The sequence below is a fragment of the Gorilla gorilla genome, chromosome 1 (assembly GCF_029281585.2).
Source record: "Gorilla gorilla gorilla isolate KB3781 chromosome 1, NHGRI_mGorGor1-v2.1_pri, whole genome shotgun sequence".
In the NCBI taxonomy this organism is placed as follows: domain Eukaryota; kingdom Metazoa; phylum Chordata; class Mammalia; order Primates; family Hominidae; genus Gorilla; species Gorilla gorilla.
Genome location: NC_073224.2, coordinates 79,414,606 through 79,434,089, shown reverse-complemented (window position 1 = coordinate 79,434,089; position 19,484 = coordinate 79,414,606). Strand labels below are relative to the sequence as shown.

General features: G+C 41.1%; 1 long non-coding RNA gene across 1 annotated transcript in view; it reads right to left on the bottom strand.

Moving 5' to 3' along the window:
• The window catches only part of LOC129529552 (uncharacterized), a 30,913-nt gene extending 12,725 nt beyond the window's left edge, over window positions 1-18,188 (bottom strand). The window contains exon 1 of the long non-coding RNA XR_008675099.2: window positions 18,117-18,188. This is a non-coding gene — a long non-coding RNA (uncharacterized lncRNA). The remainder of the gene's footprint in view (window positions 1-18,116) is intronic.
• Window positions 18,189-19,484: the final 1,296 nt, after the last annotated feature.

Genomic DNA, 19,484 nt, shown 5'->3' with positions numbered 1-19,484 from the left:
TTACTCCTAGATACTTATGATTTCTGCTGACTAGAAACACAGCATTTTGAGATATGGTCTGTTGCAGTGGAAATAACACTGAATTAGAAGAAAGAAGACCTAGGGATCTCTGAGGGTCTACCCTTAGTCAGCCATGGTACTTCTTCCAGGTTTCTTAATCTCTCTGGACCTCAGTTTCCACGTCATTAGGATTAGAGCAGGTGACTTCCAAGGTCCTTTCCAGCTGTTTCTCTGAATTATTGCTACTCAGGGGATACGATGGGTAGAAGCTGCTACCATAATTACAATTCAGCCAGACTGTGTGTCATGGAAGATTATTCCAGAATATGAGCTGGCAAACTACAATCCATGGGCTATATCTGGCCTGCAGGCCATTTCTATATAGCCCGCAAGCTGAGAATGGTTTCTACATTTTTAAAAGGATTATAAATAAAACAAGAATATGTGGCAGAGACTATATGTGGCTCACAAAGTCGAGCATGTTTACTATCTGGCCCTTTACAGAAAAAATTTGCTAACCCCAGTTCTAGAACACTCAGAAACTGTTCAGATTGGAGGCCTTAGCTATTTGATACTCTGCAGCAAAACATTGTTTACTAACTCTGCATAGGCAGGTTAAAGAAGTTTTATACATTCTTCTCATTGAGGGGTGAGCCTGTGTCCCTTCCTCTTGGTTCTGGGTAGGCCCTGGGACTGCTTTGTCCTGTGGAATATTGGAAAGTGGTATTCATCCAGTTTTGAGGCCCAGGCCTTGAGAAATGGGCAGTTTCTCCACCCTGTTTCCTGGAATACTGTCTCTGGGAGCCTCGAGTTGCGTCCCCAATATGGATACAGACATGTAATGTGAAGCCTTCTTGGACCCTTCCAGACCAGCTTGTCTGCCAGCTGAATACTTCAAGGGGCCTCAATCAGCACCACATGGAACAGAAGAATTGTCCAGTTATCTTCTGCCCAAATTTCTGACCACAGAATCTTGAGATAAAACAAAATGGTGGTTGCTTCGAGCCTTTAAGGTTTGGGGTAGTTTGTTACACAGCAACAGATAACTGGGCAGGATCACAGTGTGAGGTGTATGTGAAATAGACACCAGGCACTCCTCTGTCTGTCGTGGGTGGAGCCCTAGATCTGAATTTTACTAAGTGCCTCTACATAATTCATAGTTTCAAACAAGACTGAGAATGCATCTTTATCCTGTCTTGGTTCTTGTAGCATGATTTTCCAGGACATGCGTGGGATTGTGGAAAGAGCACCTAAATTCTTCCATGGTACCTCCTAGGAAATCTAGGCACAATCAGGATCTGCTCGTAGCCTACTCCCTAGTGCTATTCACCCCCCAAATATGAAGCTTCTTCTTCAAAAAGAACACTCCTAGAGTCACTGTAGGGGCCAAATTGATTGTGAGATATTTGAAGGCCAAGGTTCGGTGGTATTCGTCATCATATCCCTAGCACCTAGCCAGTCACAAAGTAGTTGTTCACTACACGCTTATGATTGAAAGTAAATAATGATAATAGCCATAAATTTAATGATCCTTTACCTCACATTAGCATAGAAGTAAATGTTTTGTATGGATTTTCTCATTTACTCTTCACAACAATCCCAACAGGTAGATGCCATTAGTCTTATGTTAGAAATAGCAAAACTGAAGTTCAGGGGATGAATCTGCACAAGGTAGCTGGTAGAGCAGGTATTCTGTTTGACTTGAGTGCTTTTAACCACTCCACGGTACTCCCTCTCACAGGTGAGGTATCCATAGTCCCTGCCTTTGAGGGGCTCCAAATCTGGGGGAGCCAGAACACAACTGCACACATGAAAACATTTTGCAGAGCAGATTATGTAAGTGGTTCAGCTCTGTCAGCAGAGTTCTGCAGTGATCTTTGAGAGCTATATTAGTTTACTATTGCTGCATAGCAAGTAACTACAGACTCAATGGCTTAAAAGAAATCCATTTATTAGCTTACAGTTTTGTAAGTCCAAAGTCCAAGCACAGTCTGGGTGTGGTGGTTCATGCCTGTAATCCCACCACTTTGGGAGGCCAAGATTGGCAGATCACAAGGTCAGGAATTCGAGACCGGCCTGACCAACATGGTGAAACCTCATCTCTACCAAAAATACAAAAATTAGCCAGGCATGGTGGCACATGCCTGTAATCCCAGCTATTCAAGAGACTGAGGCAGGAAAATCACTTGAACCTGGGAGGTGGAGGTTGCAGTGAGCCGAGATCGTGCCACTGCACTCCAGCCTGGGTGACAGAGCAAGACTCCATCTCAAAAAAAAAAAAAAAAGTCCAAGCACAGCAGGACTGGGTTCTTTGCTCAGGATCACCCAAGGCTAAAGTCAAGGTATTGGTCAGGCTGCTTCCTCATCTGGAGCTCAAGGTCTTCTTCCTAGCTCATGTGATTGTAGCAGAATTCAGTTCTTTGTGGTTGGAGAGCCAAGGTCTCTGTTTCCTTGTCAGCTACAGCTGGGGGCCGCTATCAGCCCCTAGAAGTCACCCATATCTCTCATCCAATGGATCTACCATCTCCAAAGCCAGCAATGGAGAATGTCTCTGGGGTCAAATCCCTCTCACACTTCAGGAAGAACCCAGTCTCATTTAAGGGCTCACCTGATTAGGTCAGGCTCAGCCAGGATATTCTCCTTAAAGTCAACTGATTTGGCAGGTGATTACATTTGCAAAATTCCTTCATGGCAGCACCTAGATTAGTATTTGCCTGGATAATTGGGAGAAGGTGTGTGTGCCCCAGGAGGTGGGAATCTTGCAGACCATCTTAGAATTCTGCCTACCATGAAAGCACAGAGCAAGGACTGACTGACAAATAGAAGCTGCTCCACAGGTTTGTTCTCTTGCAGAGACTTTATCTGCTTCTCTATTCAGAGGCCCCAGTGGAGAGGGATGCGTTCTGGAACCTTAAGGCAGATGATTATACAATACGTCTTAATCTGAGAGTGGGGTTTGGAGAGGAGGGGTGCAAGGCCCATAAAACAATGACTCTGCATGTTAATGTGCTGTACAAAGGTAGAGAGGCTGCAAATTGTGGTACCCCATGCTGGTTCCCCATCTTTCTCCTCTTAATAAGGTCTCTGTGGAGAGGATTTGCCCCAGAGGGTGCGAGCTGGGCAGGGTCTGGGTTTGTCTTTCTCCACAGCCCTATGTTCTCAGCAGAATCTGCTGCTTTTGCAATTGGAGTTGATTACTGAATAATGAATTATTCTTTTTTCATTTTCTAGCCCTTTTCAGAAGTGTGCTGCTATTTTTCTACTTATTGAGTCTCAAAATGGAAAGCAAAGAAGATTTTTCTCTTAGAGGCGGGGAAAACACAATCTTAACAACCCCATTTTGGTCCTGCAGGTGAGAGTAATAATTGTTTTAATTAATTCAGTTTCTGATTTGGAGTAATTTAATTTCTTCCTTGACTGGTCAATAACATGTCTAATGAAGCGAGTTTCTTTGGAAAATACCAGGCAGGGCCACTTTGTCAGATCAAAGAAGTTCTTTCCTTCCTGGAAGGCTGCTTCCTCCCTGCTGGGCAGGGTGAGGACATGAAGGGGGATCTGGAAATGGGTGTTCCACTCAAGGAGAATAGAGCCACACCTGTGTCAGAGAACAGAGGCTTGCTCCAAAGCCTTCATGGGGTTGCGCTGGAGAGCTGCCCCACACATCACAAGTCGTGGGAGTTCTATAATGTGAGATTTGTTTTCCTGGGAAGGAGGCTGCATCCAGGCTGCCTCTCACATCCACTGTGAAAGAGGAGGTCAGTGCACTAAGGGCAGGTGGCTGCAGATGAGAAAGGACAATGTCACTGTGTTAGTCAGCTGTATTAGGCTCACTAACAAAGTAGGGAAACAACAGAAATTTATCTTCTCACCATTCTGAAGGCTGGAAGTCCAAGATCAAGGTGCCAGAAGGGTTGGTGTCTGGTAAGGTCTCTCCTTGGCTTGCAGAGGGCTGCCCTCTTCCCGCGTCCTCATAGGTCGTCCCTCTGTCTGCGTGTTGTTTATATCTTAAACTCCTCTTTTTATAAGGACCCCAGCCATATTGGACTGGGGCTCTTCCATATGACTTCATTTTGCCTTAATCACCTCTTTACAGACCGTGTCTCCAAATACAGTAACATTCTGTGGTAGAGGGTTAGGACTTCATTGTGTGACTTCTTTTTTTTTTTTTTTGAGGCAGGCAGGGGAAACACAATTCAGCCCCTAGCAGTCACCCCCACAGACACTGGAATGAGGAAACCTAGAGTTCTTGGACAGCAAAGTAAGCAGAAACAGCTCGGAGGTTACTTCCTTAAAACTGACCTGTGACCCAGCAACAGGCCTTAAGTTACCACATTCCAAAGTGCCTGCGGGGAGAAACAGCGCAGCTGGGACTCTGTGCTGTGGCAGCCTAAGCGAAGCGTGAGTGTGTTGTGTGTATAAGGGTGTGTGTGAAAGTGTGTACATGAGTGGTGTGTGTGTGTGTGGGTGTTGTGTGAATGAGTGAGAGTGTTGTGTGTGTGCTGTGAATGTGAGTGTTATGTGAGTGAATAAGTGTGCATTGTGTGTGCTATGTGAGTTTGTGTGAGTGTTGTGTGTGAATGTGTGTGAATTGTGTATGTGCTATGTGTGTGTTGTGTGAATGAATATGTGTGAGTGTTGTGTGTGTGTGTTTGAGTAAATGAGTGTTTGTATTGTGAGTGCTGTGTGAGTGAGTTAGTGTGTGTATTGTGTGAGGGTAGTGTGAGTGAATAAGTGTGTGTGCGTTGTGTGGGTGTGAGTGTTGTGTGTGTGACTGTATGTGTGTGTGTGGTGCTGGGAGGAATCCTGACAGTGGCCAGGTTGCCTGAATTACCTTTCCACCTTTACCACAGATTACTGGGGAGGGCAGGAGGCAGGGCAAGGCATCTGCAATGAGGAGGACCCAGGTGTTCATGTGAGAGAGGAACACAGGAAAAAAAAAAAAGCCTTCAGTCCCGTCGAGGGAAAGAAATGCACAGATCTAGATGCTAATATTCAGGTAGAAGCTGCAAGATTTTGATATTGCAGGCAGTTTGCAAAATCATTTATTTTAGATAAACATTTGCTCACTCTATTGCTCACAGACCATAGGTTCTTCTGAATCCCTCTCACTGGAGGGTCAATACCAGATTTTTCAAACATTAATGAGTACTATCTAGATCTCATGCTCCTCTCAAATTTATTCATCTTAAGTGTATCCCTCCATTCCCTTGTCCTGAAATTTTATAAAATTCCCCAGGAGAAGGAACAGCTCATTTACTCAGCATGCAATTCTTCACATCCCTCCTCTAGGTGGGCTTGGGTTTTCTCCTTGGCACTCATCACTGGGTAACATAGTATATTTTTACTATTTATCTGGTTTACTCTCTGGCTCCCATACCACCGTGTATGCTCCATGAGGGCAGATAATTGTCCCCCATGGTGTTTCACTGCTACATCTCTAGGGCCTTAAATACTGCCTGATGCAGAATAGATGATTTAGAAATATTTGTTCAGTTAATGAGTGTATTTAATGAAAATCTAATATGCTCTAGACATTCTGCTAAGGGCTAGAGAGAAGAAAATAAATGAGATCTGGACCCTTTCTTCAATTCCCTTGTTGGTGGTAGGATCAGACCTGCATGCAAATGATGGGAGTACAGGTGATAAAGGGCCAGCAGAGGTCTATGAGGTCTTCGGAGAGTGATGTGGGAAGGGGTGTGCTTTGCATTGAGCCAAGGAGACAGCAACCTAGGGAAGATGTCACAGTAAGCCGGTACTTTCAGGACAAGTTGAACTTTCCTGGCACAAACAGAGCTTGCAGGTGCAGGAGTGAAGTAAGGGGAAGTCTGGGAAAGGGCACGGGGGTGTGAGGGCGCTGATGTGGAAACAGTATAGCATCAGCAAGGAGCTGCACAATCTAGTGTGCAGGACGTTTTGTGTATAGATCAAAGGGGAGAAGAGAAGACACCAAAATATCAGGGCTGAACATCAGCTAGGGATTGGGAATTTTGTTTCATAGGAGCCTTGGAAGATTTGTTTTTAATATTTCAAGCCTATTAGTAACATGATCAAATTGGCAGTTGTGGTAGAATAAAGGAGAAATGGGACAGGAAGAGACTAGAGGCTGAAATGAGTTAGGAAAGCCCTGCAATAGACCTGGGAAGGGCAGGGGAGGGGGAGAAGTGGGCATGGAGTCAACACTGAGAAAGCAGAAGCGACTGATCCAGTGATTAAAAAAGGCAAAGGAGAGAAGAAGCCAGTGAGGATTAGGAGGAATCTGCACCTCCAGCTTAAGCAACTGGGTTAACAGTGGCACCATCCATTCATACGCAGAATGGAGAAAAATAGGAGGTATAATAGGACGTAATTTGAAATGCGCACACACTGTTGAGGGAACCACGTGGGTCTTTAAGAAGTATTTCCTGTCCTTGGAGTCTGCAAAAGCCTTGGGATTGTCATCATCTCCAAAATGAACCAGGAATAATATCATTTTTTGCCTCAATCATCCTTTCCTGCCTCTCAGTCCACCTCCCTCTGTACGTACCAAACTGTTCCTTCTGCTCTGCCTTTTCGAGCTGTGCTTGTTTCCCTGCTGATCATGTGTACCCTTACTATAAAGCTAGCATTATCTCCACATTTTGTTGCCTCAAAACTGAACACAAGCATAGCCAAGGCACCAAGGAGACACCACTAGCTCTTTGTTGACTTGAACTACACAGAGCTAAAGATTCAAAGGAGAGAAAGCCTTTCTGTAGTTTTTGTATATATTTAAAACTTTCTTAGCTTAGTAGCTGTTGGGAAGTTTAGAAACACACACAAACACACACACACAGAAATAAAAATAAAAGCAGGGCGGCTCCTGCTTGGGAGAGACCTTGCCCTTCTCTTTTCTTTGCATATTTAGCTAATTGTCATTATTAGAACCCCACCTTCCAGGCAAGCTGGTAACAGCACCCAGAGGTTTAAAAATTGTTGGGAAGGTGGGGAGATGAGATGGCATCACTCTTCTGTGTCAGACAGGGACTCTGAGTAAGCTCAAGTAACAATGAGACCTTGAGATCAGGGCAGCTTCTGTGAAGAGTGGGCAGGCAAGCTCAGCCCTGGCAACACCTGGGCACATGACTCTTTCCTAAGTCATAGGAGGCTCCCACTGAGAGACAGACTGTCTTCTCAGATGGTCCATTACTGCAGGATTACAATCGTAAGAATTAGCTTAGATCCCTTATGAGAGGGACCAGATTGAAGACAATATGCTGCTTAGTTTCCCTAGTTCTCTTCCGTTGCAAACAAGGCTCTAAAAATGCTCTGCAGAACTAAGTCATGAATCATGCAGGAGAGAGCAGGAAAGTCTAGGATGAAGGAGGAACTGCTACCAAAAAAATGAAAACAAACCACAGGATGGGGACTCAATGGCAGGAACTGAAGGGTGAAAGATCCTGTAGCAGGAGTCCCACGGATGTGTACAGAGAGATGAGGGAAAGAAGTCTGAGAATGGAGAAAATTGGGGAAAGGAGCAATAAGAGTTGCCAGAACATTGTCCTATGAATTGTGAAGTAGTCCTAAGACAGGTAGATTCACACAGCTGGTGGATTCACATACTTGGGTGGGCACACGGAGAGTTATTTGCAGACACAGATCAAGCTAGTCTCTAGCACCACCCCGCCCCCCCGACCTTCCCTTCTGGCACTGAGATCATTGGCATCCCAGAGAGGACCAGTGGTCTCAGTCTTCTGACTTGGGGTCACAAAGGCAAAACTCTAGAGGCCTCATGCAGGTTATGTAAGTTGAGTGAACCCAACTAGGTATAGGAAAAATCATCCACCCGCATCTCACTATTGATAGAAACCTGGATACAGAAAAATATGTCTTGACCATCAGGGAATCTGCAGTGTGAGGGGATGACAAAAGGCACTGGCCGTCAACCACAATGTCAGAAGACAATGGGGTGTGGTGGGCTAGGTAGTACACAAGGGGGTCCGTGCCAAGCTGAAGGGTAGGGTCACCCTCCTAGAACGCATCATCAGCATCGGAGACTGCGTGTCCAGTGCCTGTTACATATGATTTTTGAGAGAAGCTATACTAATTTTTATATGATGGCTGCCAACTTAAAAATATTCAGATTTTTAGATGATACAATTGATATACACAGGCACGTTGCATTCAGCCTGCAAGCAGTCAATTAAAAATCCCTGCTCCACTCCAATCTTTCTCATTTTGTATATGGGGAAACAGGCCCATAGAGATGTCTTGCCCTCTGTTACACTGTGAATTGGGGCAAAGACCACACCTAGAGCCTAGGTCTCCCCAAACCCAGGCCTCCTGCATCTCCTATTGTTTCAGCTTGTTTCTCTGGTTTCCTCAGCCTTACTCCCCACTCTCAGAATCTGTTTTGGCTTCGTATGCTGCCCCCTGGTTGTCAATAACATCACTGCATTATCCCACTCAGCATCCTGTGTACCACACATGTACACCTGCCCCCCAAAAATCAACAAAAAACTTAATCCTTCAGGACCTGTAGTGAGTTGAGTTGTTCATATTCCCACAGACATGTTCACATCCTAATCCCAGAACCTGTGAATGCTAGTTTATTTGGAAAAAGAGTCTTTGCCGAGGTAATTAAGTTAAAGATGTCGAGATGAGGACATCATTCTGAGTTAAATGAGCAGGTCCTAAGTGAGTGCTGTCCTTACAAGAGGAAGAGCACAGACAGAAGAGGAGGAGGTAATGTGTCCCTGGACGCAGAGATTGCAGTGATGTGGGCATAAGTCAAGCAAGTCAGCAGCCACCAGAAGGTGGAAGAGGAAAATAATAGATTTCCCCTCAGGGCCTCCAGAGGAGGCACAATCCTGCCAACAGGTTGATTTCAGACTTCTGGCCCCCAAAACTGTGCAAGAGCTAACTGTTGTTTTAAGCCACCTGGTTTATTATAATTTGTTACAGAAGCCACAGGAAACTAATACAGAACCCTTTCTTCTGCTAAGGGATAGGAATTTCCTGTGAGAGTAATAACAGTAATAACTACCATTTTGGGGGCATTTCATCTGTACCAGGTCCATATGTTTCCTACAGTCCTCATACCATTTTAAAAAATAGATGTTATCTCCTTCCTAACCCCTCTGGCCACCTATTACAGAAACAGGGAAACAGATACCTAGAAGCCACGTAGCTCCTAAGCAGTAGAGTCACAATTTGAACCCCAAGTTCTTTATTCTCACTACATTACCCATAGGGAACTCCCTCAAGTAAGCTTATATAACAGTGAACTTGCAAAGCTCCAAAGAGTGGCTCTTATGATGGAAGTTTCCGTTCTAATAGGTCACTGTAGACATTTTTGTTTGACGATTACTACACTTCTAAGATTTAATATGTTAAGCTAAATTATGCCAATTAATATTAACAGAAAGAATCATGCTTGGTGCACAGCTCTGTGTCCTGGGCTCATGATTGAGGCAGAGCTGTGCTAATGCACATGACTTTCAGTTGCAGGCATTGTTGGGCTGTGTCCTAAGGTGAATCAACATGAGGAAAAGCCCTGGCTGCTCGTGCACTGATAACTTCATCTTTTCAGACATCTGGGAACTACCGCCAAAATGTCTGGAAAAAAAATGACTTCACACTAATGCAGCAGAGGCAAACCATGGTTTGGCCAAAAATGGAACAGAATTTACAAGGGAAAAGGGAAGTTCCTGGAGTAATATGGTGAGTAGATTCTGATCCAGAAAAATAAGACTTAAGTATGGATTTTAAATGTTAAGCTTGAGTAGTTAGAGAATTAGAGTTAATCCCTTTAAGCCTCAATTTGCAAATCTGTAAAATGTAAAAATAGAAATAATATGTACATATTATATGGAACAGTTTCTGGCACATATTTGGTTCTCAGTGAATAGTGCTTATTAAATTATTGATGCTGTTGCTATTAATTGTGCTGAGCTCACTCTCTGCCTTATTATACAAAATTTTGACTAAAATATTCTGTAAGAGGATATCACAAAACCATCCCATCACTAGCTTATTTTTTCTTTTTATAGTTATATTAAGAATTGCAATCCCACACCAGAAATAAGCACCCTTTCAAATTATCCTTTAAAATAACTTGTTGCAAGCATACATAAATTCACTTCACGTATAATATTTTTTCAATTGACTTAGAGTCTGTGAAATCAGACTTGTTAGAGGAAAAAAAAATCTATAAAGGCTGCATTCATTCATCCACCAGATATTTATGGAGGAACATCTCCAGAATCAATGCAAAGTGCATAATTGCCCTAAGAGCTATGGGTAAAATGCCATGGGATTATAAACGGTAAAACACAGAGAAGTTGGTTAATGAAAAAATTAAGTGTAAATTTAGAAGAGAGAGAATTACCTTTCAGTAATACATGAGGTTGGGGAGGGAACAAGAGAAATGACAGAAAAGCACAACACAAGGGGAGGCTGTGTGAAGGCGGCTGACTTCTGGTTGGATCCTAAAGAAGAGGTCATGTTTCATTGTGCAGAAAAAGGGCTTTCTAATAAAAAAAGAGACAGAAAAATTCTAGATGTCTAGGGAAAGCAGCAAATGAGTCTGCTTAATCGGGTAAAGGGTAAATAAAAGTGGATATTTGATTTGATATTGGAAAGGTAAGTAGGAGAGGCTTCAAATATAACCTGAGCATTGTGATCCTTAGTTGCTAGATTATGTGTGCCCTTAACAACCTTAGTCAATGACAGATATGATCAGAAATGGATATTTTGCAATTTAAGTGTGTAGTCTATGTTGGCGGGAATGAAGGCAGAGAGGATGGTTAGGAGACCATTTTAATAACCTAGATGAGAAGAGAATGAATGTTTAGTTGGGTGGATAAGACGGGAGTGAAAGAAAACAGAGAGTTAGCTGAGAGACCACCAAATGATTAGATGTGCCAGGCTGAGGGGGAAAAAGTCAAGGATGACTCAAAAGTTTTAAATCTAAATGTCTAGGAAAATCTTCTGATAGTAACCTGAATAAAGAACATTGAACAGTGGCAAACTTTTCTGGAAAAAGTGATATGCTTAGTTTGGTATGCAAGAAGATGCCCATCATGGAAATTAAAAAAAATGAATTTAGAGAAAGTTTGGCCCTGAAGATTGAGAAGGATAAAGCTCTACATAAGATAATAGTAAATAGCCTTGAGTGAGCTTAAGATTACTAAGGAAGAACATAAGGAAAAAGAAAAGAAGGAGACGTAGACTCTTGAGGGCAACATCTAATTTCATGTGGGTAGAGAAGCAAAATATCATGCTGAGAAAGGGCGATCTGGGAGGCAGGAAGAAAATAAAATTATTCCAAGGGCTCTGTATTAGTCAAGGTCCTCCAGTGAAACAAAATCAATAGAAAGAAAAGGAAAGAAAGAGAAAGAGAGAGAAAGAGAGTGGGGGAGGGAGGGAGAGAAAGATAAACGAGGAAGGTGGGAAGGAGGGAAGAGAGAAAGGGGGAAAAGGAAGGAAGGGAAGAAAAGATAAGAAAGGAAAAAAGAAGGAAGGGAAGAAGGAGGGAAGGGAAGGAGGAAGGGAAAGATAAGAAAGGAGGAAAGGAAGGGGAGAAACAAGGAAGGAAGTTAGTTAGTTATTAGGGGAAATAACATACAAGACTATGGAGGCTGAGAAGTCTCACACAGACCATCTGCAAGCTGGAGACCCAGGGAAGCCAGTAGGATGGCTCAGTCCAAGTCTGAAGGCCTGAGAACCAGATGAGAAGACAGTGTAACTCTCAGTCCAAAGCTGAATGCATGAGAACTGGGGGCACCGCTCATATAAATTGCGGAGTCCAAAGGCCATAGAACCTGGAGTTCTGATGTCCAAAGATAGGAGAAGAAGGGTGTCTTAGTTCCAGAAGAGAAAGAGATAATTCATCTTTCCTCTGCCTTTCTGTTCTGTCTGGGCCCTCAGCTAATTGGACGATGCCTGCCAGGTTGGGTAAGGGTGGATCTTTCTTACTCAGTTCATTGACTCAAATGCCAGTCTCCTCCAGAAACACCCTCACAGACAAACTCAGAAATAATGCTTTAACAGCATTTACGATGTTTTCAGAAACAAGATATGACTTGCCGTTCAGTTAGTTGTTCCTAGATGGCAACTTCCAGCCTATAGCAAATCCATATACTTAGTATTGTTGTCTTCATAAAATACATTAACAGAGTAACAGTAATATGGCTGCTGGAAGATGCAATGCCTAGATGAAGTGTTCAGAAGATTTTATGGAGTGAAGCAATCAGAAGAAGAGAAGTAGCGCCTTTGCCCTTAAAAAATTTCAATGGAGTTTTTATATTAATTTCATATTTAAAATTTATTAAAAACAGAACTATGTGCATAATCTCACCTATGAAAATGACAGCCTAAAATCCTATTTAAGAACCAATTTTCAATATATGGAAGTTGTTTGTGAGCATCTGAGTCATATTAGGATATTCTTGTTACAATTACTACAGTTTGTAGAGAAAATTAACTTTCTGAAGTGTTCCATAGGTACAAAAATGATAGGCTTTTTTAAAGTGAGCATTCAATTTTCTAAAATATATTGTTGGGTTTTCCTCATACTGTATTGTATATTTAAATATAATATGCATTATGTATACAATGTATATAATATACATTTGATTAAAAACATAGTATAATAATTGTATATTACATATCTGACATATCAATTTCCTTACATATGCATCTTTCTCTCTGGGCATTTAAAATAAAAACATTCAATAGTGTTTTATTAACATATCTCTAAGAAGAAAGAGGCAGAGGCAACTGCCTTCCCTGAAAATCAACTGCTCTCACATTATTTTCAAATTTTCATCATGAAATTGCATTTAGGAAAAGAAGAAGCCATTGGGGTAGGTGGGTGAATATTACAAGAAACTAAGTGAAGAGGCAAAAATAAAGTCAGAACCCAATTATCAATTTGAGGAGCAAATATAAGGCCAGCTTCAATTTTTTTTTTTAAATAATCAGGCAGTATCTCAACCTCATGCATTGTTCTGGATGTAAAGATGCGGCTTAGAATATCTCCCTTTCCTAATACCGCACCAAAGAATCAATAATATATGTCAGCTTCCTCAAACCACAGTGGGGTTGGCAAAGGGGCAGCAATCCTGCAGAAGGGAGAGTCAGGTTGGCAGTCAGTAATTGTGCCATCTGCACTTGAATGGTCCTCTCTGCTGACTTCCATTTTGTAAAACTATTAACAGTCAACAGACTATGTATAAAGTACTTACTGTGCCTTTAAAACTTTTTAAACTACTAAGAGCCACTTACACATTTGGGAAGAATTCCATCTGCAAAGACCAAGCTATTACATTAGTTGGGTGAACATGCATTTTAAGGATTACATGTTAATGAAACCAGGTAAAATTTGGTCATTTGAGCAGCTGACCAGGCTTGTGAATGCTGGGACTCTGTACAAAAGGAAATTCCTATTTGGGTCATTGATTTGCATAATTGAAGTAATTACCTTGGTGCTCTGCCTCACTCTGTCTATAAAACTCACCAGACCAGGGAGGAGTGTCTGTTTGTCAATCAGAATGATGACTTACCTTCACCCTTCCTGTGCCCCAGTAGCATTCCCTGGTTATCTGGCTACCTGCATGGTGGTAAGGGTGTGCCTGGTATGTCTGATCATTGAGGACTTTTCTCTTAGGTTCAGTTGAGGGAAAGACAGCATCAGAGTCATTATTTTTCACAGTCCGGATTTCTTGAATTTAGCTCAGATAAAGAGTATGGTGAGAAGGCCAAAAAGGTGGATGAGGCAGAAGTTAGAACAGGTTTCTGATCTCAGCCTTGTGGCTAACTCGTTGTATAACTCTGATGGATCATGTCATCTCCCCAGCCCTCAGAACACCCCCAGTTAGAATGACAAAGGAAACAGGGTCATTCTAGAGAAAGGGGTCTGGGTCAGGTTAGGCAAAATCACTTCCTCACTGTCACCTATGTACACTGTGAGCTCACTAGTCCCAAACACTCAGATAATTACTTTGATGTTCCATGTCATTTGTCCCCTAGACCTTTCCCATCTGAGTGGGAAGAAATATAAAATCATGAGTGCCACATAAAAATCAAACAAAAGCTTTCCTACAGCTGTGTGGCCCTTGGTCACTGGATTGGGGAACTAAAGTAGAGAAGGGCTTTTGTATAGGTTACTTAGGGCAGCCAGACTTTAAACCAGACTTTGCAACACTAAATAAATAGGAGACCCCAAGAAATTTCAAGGAAGAGTAGAAAACTGAGGAGGAAAAATAGATTTGGTCCAGAGTTCTTAATCAGCTACAGTTTCAAACTTTATTTTTTTAAGTCTCAAGACAAAGAAAGTGATACATAGCAACTATCAAAAAAAAAAAAAAACCCTGAATTTTCTTTTCTATTTCTTCTTTCTGAGCAGAGGTGGAGGTTCAAATGGCTAATTTTAGACTAGGCTGATGAGAAAAATAATATAAGTTAGCTCAATTAACTAGATGTTATCACATAGTGCAAATGTGACCATGGACACAGTGGAGGAAGAGTGATCACCATGGAGATGTTAGCGCCCTCAGGTTCAGAAATTTGTTGTAAAATTGTTAGAATAATCATGTACAATGCATATAAAGATTTAAGGAGAGATCAAGTCAGTGGACACAAGGGCTAAGCATACTGATGTGTTGTCAGAGCAATGACATGTATGTTGTCAAAAACATGTATGTTCAAGCAATGATTATGGCCTGTATACCCTAGCACATTATTTCCAAAGAAGAATAAATCACACAGGTTCCCAGAAAGGAGACAGGCTTGGGCTTACGCATTTTTCTCTGATAATTACCATGTTACTTAACTTTTAGGCTTCAATTTCTTTATCTCTATAAAATGGGAATTAATGGTAATGTCTACCTCGTAAGTTGTGAGGATTTAATGAAATAATGCATGGAGAGCACTTAGCTTTAGTAAACTTTAGTAAGAGCTCAATTACTCATATCTTTCATTATTGTTACCATTCTGTTTTCATGGAAATACATATTAAGAAATCTGCTCAAGCTATGGGCAGTGCGATTGGTTTAGGCAAACTTGTACGTCTTAACTCAGAGTCATGAACAGGTAAGTGGAATATAGATGTTGGTAAATGTTGTTCTGTGGGTTGGTAATAGCTTTAGTAGATGAATCCAGAGCTCTCTTGTCCTAAAGCACAATAATTTGGTGTGTTTGCACAGCCTACAACACATTTTGGCAAATTAGCATCCACTTTGGCCTATTACATTGATGAATGCTCTAATGAAAGTGTGATGGTTGTCAGTCCTACATCTTGGGTGAGTCTCTTTTGAGACAGACAGCTTTGTTTAGTGTACAGCCAGAATTAGTTGTCCCCAACGTCTTACATAGGAATGCAAATGCTTGCCAAGGAGAAAAGAACAGGATAAATACTTCAACACAATCTATTGGAACTCCTAGAAAGGCAATTCAGTGTCCAAACAGTATACATGCAGTTCTGAAAAGAAAAAAAAGGAGGTTCCTCTCCTGTTTTCCTTCTAGTAAGATGGAAAGAATAGGGAATTCTCTTTTCAGGGACAGTGTTATGACACCAAAATGTTGTTCAGCCAACACTGTGAACAGAGGTCTCAGAGGGGAGACCATAATACTCAAGTATCTCACAAGGAGAAGGCTTATGATAAGTTAAAGAACATTTTTCAGATTATAAATGCATTTAGACTATTATTACTTATTTCACAGATCAAAATTCATTAAAGTTAAATGAGTAGTTAATGGGCTACTTTGTGGTTTATTCTTGTATCATTAAATTTGAGTGGGTACATGCATTCCCTTAAGTAAGCTGGAAGGCAAGATGGTTTCAGTTGTTTTCATATTTATTGTTATTGTTGTTTCATTAGTAGCTCATAAATTATTCCTAATGAATTATCAGAAGCACTAATTATATCTGGGTTTCTCTTTTCCACTAACTAGCACAAGTGTGGAAGATTTCACATTTTCTGGAAAGCTTGTTTTGTTTTTGTGTTTTTAAATAATTTCTCTGTCCTAACTTTACCTCTGCTATCTCCAGTGTAGGTCAGATGAGGATGGAACTGGTGAATGTGCAGAAGAGAAGGTTGGAAGAGTGCAGTGGTGATGACAGCCCTCCACTGCTCCTTCCCCAGAGGAAGGAGCTCCAGTAAGTAAATCAAATCAACACCATACCTCCTATTCCTTTGTCCTTTAATATACAGCTGCTTAAATTAGCTTTAAGTTCCCTGAAGGTAGGAATAGGTTTATTTTCAAACTGTGTTCCGGATCTAGCACCTTGCTTAATCACTGTTAAATAGTAACAGTGAATTTTAATTGGCTTATTTTCAGAGCATCAGATTAAATTATTCTGCTAATTAATTGGTTGATCTCATATTTCACTTATATTGTCAGGTTATTATTTTTCCCTTTAGGGCTCAAGATGCCACTGACAGTTCAAATACTTCTTCATTAATTATCACATCTTGGATTTCACATAATTTTATTATAATTATTTTGATACCATATTTATTGAGCACCAGCATGTATTCAGAGCAGTTAAGAACAGAGGATTGGTTGCAGTTCCTTCCACTATATGCACATCAGTTCATTGCTTAAAATCCAGTAGAAGGTGTACTTGGCTTGGCAGAGCAGAGACTTCAATTAGGTTTAATTGGTCAGACACTAAACTAGTTTCATATAAGTGATCAATAGACATTTTAAAACATTGGATCAAGTTTCTTTTTCACCAGCCAAATGTTTCCTGTTAATTGACTCATCTTGTCTTCCCTAGATAGCTGTGATACATAACTAAACCAATCCCTACATTTTAAGAGGAAACTAGGCAAACTGGTAGTTTTCAAGAGAAAAGGAAACAAAAGAGAAAAGGATTTGAAAATCTCCACAGGTCAAATGGTTAAAGCAACTGTTAGTGTTTCGCATGGAAAACAAAAAATGTAGTAAGGCATAGAAGCTCCATGCAACACTTAAAGAGCTTACATAGATAGGAAATGGGTTAATTTCATGTAAGTAGAAAGAAAATTTTGCACAATGTATGAAAAAACTAAATAAACTCTTAATATATACATTGGGGACCTTATAATACAGATAGTTCTTGTCATTAAAAGAGGCATTAAAATGCTACATTTTAAAAATTTTAACAAATAGTTATGAATGCCCTACTCTGCAAGACATTTTTTTTTAATAAGTAGAAATAAATCAGACAAAGCAATGGCTGCCAAGGAGCTTAGTTTTTAGTGTGTGTTTTCGTGTGTTTGTGTGTGTGTGTGTGTGTGGTGGTTGGGGGCAGTCACGGAAATAATCAGTCAGGCAATTATGCCCCAGGTAGTAATGAGTGCTGTGCCGGGATGGCAGGCAAGCGAGGTCAGAGAGGTGGGTGAAGACCTAAGCAGGTCAGGGGCTTATGGGGAGGCTGGAAAGTTAAAATTTTAATCTAAGTGCAGCCGAGAACCTTCAGAGGGTTTTAAGAAGAGAAGACATTATCTGATTTGCATTTTTAAAAGATCACTCTGTCAGCTGTGTAGAGAATGGATTTTGAAGGAGGAAAAGAATGGAAGCAGAGAGACCAGCTAGGAGACTATTAGACTGAGACAGATAACAGATGTGGGCAGATAGATTTGGGGAATGTTCTTTAAGTAGAGTCGCTGCTAGATAAGAAGTGAGAGATGAAGGAATAGGTGGAAGGTGGTAAGCACCTCAAGGGATGCTTGAAACAAATTTTTGCTTTAAATACGAGGTTGGAGATAATGGTATCTGAAGACTCTCCTCTGAAGTTGTGTAATTTTATGGTAAACTTTGAGGGTGGCAACTCTATATCCTACAACAAATTTTTGCTAACACCAGAAGCACATATGTGAGGATCAACATTGATTATGGGACTGGAAGAGATTACAGCATCTATAAAGGCAGAGATGTTCTATTGTTTTCTTCACTACTATTCTCCTAGTGCCTCGTACACTAGACAAATACTCAGAATCCAATAATCAAGTGATAAATGCCTAAAGAAAAAGATGAAAAAGCTGTAAATGTACATTTTTTATACCTGTAGTTGACATTCAAACTAAATTATCCCCACTCAACCCACCTTGCTCTTGTTGTAATGTAAGAGTTGTACTTGGTGACAACACAAAGAATTAACAGTAACTTACATATGCAGTTTTCAAAGCTTAGCAGTTGAAATGGATCAGAATGCTCTTCTTTCTCCAAATCACAAGTCTAGAAGTTGTCTTTTTTGATGCAACTATGCCAAGTCTTCCAAATTAAGAAAAATAAAAATAAGGATATATACTAAGCTAATGTTAAGTAAAACCATTTGAATATACTTGTGCTTTAAGGATGCATGTGATATGTGGACACTAAGGAAGGTTTTTGCCAAATTGTACTGTTAATCATAGAGCCTTGCTCTGAGTAGGCCCTTAGTAAATGTCAGTGGATCCATAACAGCTAAGTTCATTGAGGATGAGGAAAACATATGAAATGTGGTTATCCAGTCTACCCTGAAGAGATTTTCAGCACTTTCTCTGGAGTCCCCTGTTCTTATGATTCTCGTAGGAATTGGTCTGTCATGTCGAGGTCTTTATTTACCTGCCTTTAAGTTCTTCCAGATAAAGTAATTCCTGGTTTTAATAGCTTTTGTGAAATGCATAACTACTCCGTAGCCCCCAAAGACCCAACAGGGGCCTTTCTAGAGGTTTTCTGTTCTTCCTCTTTCCTCTTCCTTCAGTCACCAGATGGCTCCCTTCGTTTCACCTAATCCACAGAGTTTATTCACCCCTCTTTTATCATGAGGCAGAGGGGAAACAATGACAAACACACAGTAAACTTCGTTATCAACAAACAGAAGTTGTTACCAAGGCAACAGAACAAGAGCATCCCTGCATCCAGCCATCACAGTGTGAAGTGAGTTTCAGATGAGGAGATGCCTTGAGGGGCAAGGAGACCCTTCAGGAAAAAGCTGACCTGATAAAGGAATCAAGGAGTTGCCATCCCAACTGATGTCTTTTTTCCCTTTCTCAATAAAGAGAAGAGCTTGCAAGAGCCCTGAAAGACAGACAGGCTGCGTAAACTACTTGGGATTTCAAAGAGTCCTGTTCAATTAATCTGACTACAGATAGATCAGAATGGTTCTACTTCTGGGTATAAGCAGAGGTGAGACTTTGGGGTGAACAGATACAAGGAAAGGGGACAGGGCATTAAACACCTCTGAACTGCTGTGTACACTATAAATAGAAATGAGATCCTGTATTTATACAATGCCTTTTGTCCAGAAACCTGCACTCACAGCACAGACATCACCTCCCTCGGCTTCCAAACACCCCTGTGAGTTGAGGATCAAGGACAGGGATTATTTTACAGATGGGAAAACTGGCACTTAGAAGCAGTATATGTGCCAAGGCCCTTCAGAAGGCAGCAGAACAGCCAGAAACAGGATGCAGGTAAAAATACCAACAATAAATTCTTTTTATTGGTTCTTAACATCTTCCCTGCTGGATCAAGATCTTTTTCACAAAACGACA